General features: G+C 30.2%; 1 long non-coding RNA gene across 1 annotated transcript in view; it reads left to right on the top strand.

The window, feature by feature from the left end:
• Positions 1 to 5778, top strand: part of LOC128996114 (uncharacterized) — a 213997-nt gene extending 208219 nt beyond the window's left edge. The window contains exon 3 of the long non-coding RNA XR_008491019.1: positions 5727 to 5778. This is a non-coding gene — a long non-coding RNA (uncharacterized LOC128996114). The remainder of the gene's footprint in view (positions 1 to 5726) is intronic.
• The last annotated feature ends 222 nt before the right edge of the window (positions 5779 to 6000 follow it).

Consider the following 6000-nt stretch of genomic DNA (forward strand, 5'->3'; position numbering starts at 1 on the left):
AAAGGTTACGGGGTATGTTACCCCATAGTTTGTGTGTGTCCATAAAATCAATTTAGGTTAATTTAGATTTTTTTTTTTAATAGTTCAAACATTTTATGAAAATATGAACAATAAAACAATGAATTCCTGGGGTTAAAAATTAATCCTGGTCAGAATACTGTATTAATTTTTATTTTTTTATGTATTTTTATTAAATTTTTTGGAAAAATATGTATTGTTCTATATTACCATTTACAAAACAAATTAAATCATAAAACCATACCAGAATTATGGTTGGGTTTCTGTCGACTAGGTAAACAGTATGTTCAAGGTAAATAATGGACCATATACAAAATCTTATCGTTTGTAAAAAAAATTGAAACTAGAACAAAACTAGATTTGAAAAAAATCCTTTGATCAGTATGCTAGTAAACTTATAGTTTACAAACTTTTTGACAAACAAACCTAATTTCGAACTACATGGGCTGGTAATTAACAAAGTTGGGCAAATAATTATCGTTGGGTGACTAGATAAATACTATAATCACGCTTGAGTCCAGTCTTGCCAAAACTTCTAATCACTTGCCGGTGGTAATCTGCCAACCTATAAGGAAAGTACTGTACACGAGTTGTGTAGAAAAATATAAACTAAACTGAATACTTTAGTAAGACTATAACTACTTTAATTGATTCGATATATCAAAATATTGATGGTTATAGGTAAACATGAGTAAACCGTGCAAAATATAATTAAAATATGCTTTTATCAGTAGAAACACTACCTGAGTTGTGAGATCATTTTTGTAGATTAAGAATTTTACGACATTATTATAATTAGACAACTAAGACTAAAAGGTATGGACTCTATTTAGCTTCAAGGTGTCCAGTTTTCATTTCAGAGAAACCGTAGGTCCTAGAATGATGCAATCAAAATTTTCTCCACCAAACCAACCTTAAACAGAGCATGTTTTACCCATTAAACACATGTAAATTGTTTTCACTTCTGTTCGTATATCTTCGGGACTTGTGATGCATAATGTTTTACAATTAACGTGAAATTAATTAACGGGGGAAAAGTTGTTACACGTTAACTCGAAACCTAAAAGAGATATGAATGAAGTTTAAATAAATTTGAATAAAATTATACGCTTTTTGACATATAAGCCTATCAATATTCTTTTCTATATACAAATTTTACTTCACCATTCTAGAACCAACGGTTTCTCTAAAAACAATCAATACTGGACACCTTAGAAGATATCCACAACATATATGACTGCCAAAGCCTCATTTTCAAGTTTCCAATAAAATTCTCTAAGCTCTAAAATCAATTTGGTAACGAATCATGTGAGAATGAAACGACCAAAAGTTTGGAGAACTGTGGTTTTGAAACGTAAATTCACTGCAAACTGTGCTATAATTAACTAGTTATTGTTTAACTTAATTGCGTATTCGGAAACTAATTCGCCTTTAATACGAAGTTTCCATCGAACTTTTCACATAGCTACAGATATTTTCAGCAAAAGTTAAATATTTGAATAGCAATTAAGTAAATGTTTTTTTTTTATTTGTAAGACTCCCATGTTACCGTTATACTATAGTTTTGTTTGTCTTCTGTTTTAGTTATTATTTTTCTATGTTACCATGCAGTCAGGGTCGTAAATAGGAGTAACCAGAGATATTGTATAGAAATTACAAGGTACTGACTAACTGCCGCCAAGAAAAGTTATTACACTTTAAATGAATACTTGTATGTAATCTTAGAATGTAGTAAAGTGCAAGATTAAAATAATATATCTTTTTAGTAAATTTATGTTTGTACATATGGCCATGCAAACATTAATAGATAGTAATAGATGAATAGTAACTTTTGTCTAAACAAAATATACATGTTCATAAAATAAAGATAGAAATTACATAAAAATATATTTCCAATACAATATACTATATATTAAAATTGATTTGGAATCATAGTGTTAGAGAGAAAACAAAGTCTCGTTGCTGTTTGTCATCAGAATATAGAGACTGTTTTAGAGTTAAATCTTAATTAAAACTTTTTGTCTTACTCCCCTTCTGCTGACGTGGAGTATTTTTGGTTTCCTTAGAAATCAGTTAATTAATTCGCTTAAGAATTAAAATATCTCATTACCCTATCTATGTTTTTCAAAATAATAGTTTAGCATTAAAAAAAATATTTGATCTACATAGAAATTATGGTTCACAGAAAATATCAAACTTATCTACACAGGACTGTTTATAACATTTTATACATTCGCAGTATGTTTGTTCCCTTTTACACACAAAACGCATTGAAAAGAAGAAATTTCTTAGGAAAAATATTTCACCATTGCTAAGTAAACCTTTCTTTTCAAACATTCCTATTCACCCTAAATTCACTTTGATCTTTAACTTAAAGCGAATGTTGGTTTTAAAGAGGCCTCGAACAGCATTTAACTCGGCTCAGATTGTTTTGAAAAGCAAATATTAGAAACGAATATTTTTACAAGAATTACATTTTGTATGTCACTACTTTAAGCTTATTTAAATGTAATATTCGACCAATTTTACAACTTATAGTTTAGCAAGACTCTGTCATTTAATAAGAAAACTATTTTTGCACTCAAAAATCCTTAAAAATGTTCGATTAAATTTGAAATTAAATTAAGATACTTGTTAATTCGAGGCTAATTTAGAACCATGGTCCTTTCTTCTTTCAATAATTAATTATTAAAAAACAAATATTTATTTAAAGATTTGATCTTTTTCATAAATTAATAATATACTAAAATGTTATGTGGGTCCATGGAATGGTTTTCTAAAACCACATGAATACCACATGATGAATTTAAAGGATCCATAATAGGGCAGGCCCAGTTTCTTTTGAAGGGAAAATATTTTTGATTAAAAAACTGAAATAGGGTATGCCTATTTGTGGAGAATAGTACTATCATTGACGATTGTATATGTTTCAATGCAAGCCAAAAAACATGGGACCTTATTCCATAGGTTAACATAAAAAGAAGAAATATAAATAATATTAAAAGTATATATCTCAATCGAATAAGAAATCACAATTTGTAAATGATTTACAATTAAGTAAAAAGTGTTAAATATTTTTAAAAAATAAGTATTTTATGGGCAGTCCTAGTAAACCTATACCTTAAACCAATTGAAAAACCTTAGACAATCTTGTCAACAACTAAATTTTTTTACCGTCTCACAATGGGATATATTTGAGAAAATTACTTTACTAAATGAAATAATTTGTTTAGTGAACACCAAAACAGCAGGTACTGTCAATTTTTGGTTACAGCCTTGTATAGAGTTATACAATTTTCATTGGGTCCTAACTCCTAACCGGGTTAAAAAGAGTTGTCCAAACATTTTACCTACCCCTTATTACAAAAAAAGTTAGTCTACATAGTTTATGCGAATGTCAAAAAAATACCCGAAAAGATTAAAAATATTTCGTTGATTTAGAACCAACAGATATACGGTTATCCGTGGGCAACCCCTCTCCCTTCCTCTACAGCCTATGTCACTTTGCACTGATAACACATGAACTACGACAAAACCGGTAAAATAATGGCATTTGGTTACTGGTGGCAAACATTTAATGTAAAAATGATTCTCTACCACATGATATGCAAAAGGATTGTGGATGGGTTATTTAACAAAATAATGAGGACACTTGGTAAGAGGTGTGATGACTAAATTAGGATTTACGTGTGTTGATTTCAGTTTAAATGATTTCAATTTTAGATTTTTGGCTTTTTACGTTAGGGCAATTTAAAGGTGTTTGTAAAGGACCGATGAAAATCCTAGTCTTGTAACAATTGCGACAAAAATTCCAACAGTACTTAAACACTGATAAAATAAAAACTACACCACGAAAAGACCTTTAAGGAGAAGGTACGAATTGGAACGCACTATTTGAATACGAAAACACGTGTATACCTATGCGTGCATTTTCACATTGAGTTTTGAAAACAAAAGACTTCCATTAATATGTAGCGGCAGCTAAGTATTACTTACTTCACTGGCATTTCTTTTCATACAGAGCTTTGATCTTTGACTCTACCGCTAGGGTACTTGTTTACCTATGTTCGTGCTGGATAAACATAAGCTCAGCCTCTATGATAAAAATATCCGGGGTATTTAAAACTACAAAAAACATACGTAATTGCCAATTCACTCCCGAAAACGATAAAAATGGCTGTAACAAAATATACACAAATGTATTACAATTGTATTACCAAATTAAATGTATTGTTTAATATCTTAATCCAAATACTTAAATAATATTAGGCCTAAATAAAATCATCTTATATTTCGGACAAATTTATGATAGGTACATTATGGAAATCTATAGGTAATTAGATCTAGCCTTACTAAAGTGCATTTCACATACAAATTACTATGGAAAGAGACATCCACTGTAAAAGTGTTCTTGTTTGCGAAATTCTGTGATTCAAGTGTAAATTACTCTCTGTTTTCTCTTGCGTATAATTGTAGCATATAAAATGCTTTTGTATTAGAATATTAGTATGATAACCTTTGTTTGTATTTTATTTTCTATTCCAGTTTCAAGAACTTGAATTATATTAGATTACCGGTACCTTTATTTTTGTAACCTGTAGTTCTTGTAGGTACAATGGTTGTGTCACCATATGCATTTTTCCAGATTATGTGGCATATTCAAGAGTCTTCTTCAAGTTTCTTTTTAGAATTTTAATACAAAAACGCCAGCTATATTTAAGTTGAGAAATAACTTGCGGCAACGAGAATTAATTCATGTGTATTTTTATTACTTTGCGCCACAAAGGGAAAATAAAATATTCTGGTTGAAGGGACAGAGCTTTGCTTTTGAATAAATTATGCGGAGAGAGTATGATCCGGCAGAAATTCATTTGCATACTATAAGTGTCAGATTTGCAAGTGAAATTTATTGACGGGACGTTTGACACGCTGAGCCTGCAAAGGTTTTTTGTCTTTAAGCTTTGAAGTGGTAAAAATGCAACACCAACTTCTACAACTACTTGGAATAATAAATCGCCAAAAAATGTTTCCTGTGTGTGTTTTTTTTACAAAATAAGAGTGTAAAAACGTTACGGTTGACTGTAATAGAAACAAATAAAACTCTTGCGGTGAAATTGAAGTAGTACATGTGAAAGTTAATCAATTAAATGAGATGGTTGGTGTAGTAGCACAGACCATGTTATGAAGACCTGAGATCGAATCATACAGATTTGCAAATTATCTATCAGTTTTAGACACGTGTTAATATTTTAACTTTGTGGTTTAGACCTTTAGACCCATAGGTATAAATAATAACACTTAAATACTTTCAATTGAAATGGCAACCATATGAAAGAAGGTATTTTAAGCCAAGTATCAATGGAGATGAGTGTAGGATGAGTGGCGTGATCTTGTAGTCTTCCTACTGACTAAAGTTATTTTATATGTTGTTGTGTTGTTATTTTATGTCTGTTTGGAACTTATTTTGGGTCCTAAAGTAAATAATATTGGATACGTTTCTCATGCAGGGGTGAGTTTCGTAGAAGCTATAAACGCAGAAATAAACCCCTTTTGTGATTTTTCTTCTCACATTTGTACAGGTTTTGCTTCCATGTCAGATGGTTTCTGCTTCCAGAGTGGACCTTTAAGAGTATAACTAACTAAAACAATTTCTAAAAGCTCAAAATGTTAATGTTACATTTATTTCTTCACTTGTCATTTTGTTTCAGATGTTGTTCAATCTTACAAACTACAAGTACACAATGTGTTCGTTATACGTGGAAACGTAGCTGTTCTACGTTGTCAAGTGCCTAACGTACCAAGGTCAGTGAAAATTACCTCAATGTTTTGTCAAAGTCCATAATATATACAAATAAAACATACAATATGTTTTAGACCAACAATTAATCTTTACAATCAGTGATGCATGGTTGTTTTAAGCCTAACAGGCTAGTGGGGGGTAAAAACTAAGTATTGAATTTAAAATAAAATCATGGCTTGAAA

The sequence above is a fragment of the Macrosteles quadrilineatus genome, unplaced genomic scaffold (genome assembly GCF_028750875.1).
Source record: "Macrosteles quadrilineatus isolate MER2022 unplaced genomic scaffold, UCM_ALF_1.0 Scaffold_6__1_contigs__length_79288215, whole genome shotgun sequence".
Lineage (NCBI taxonomy): Eukaryota > Metazoa > Arthropoda > Insecta > Hemiptera > Cicadellidae > Macrosteles > Macrosteles quadrilineatus.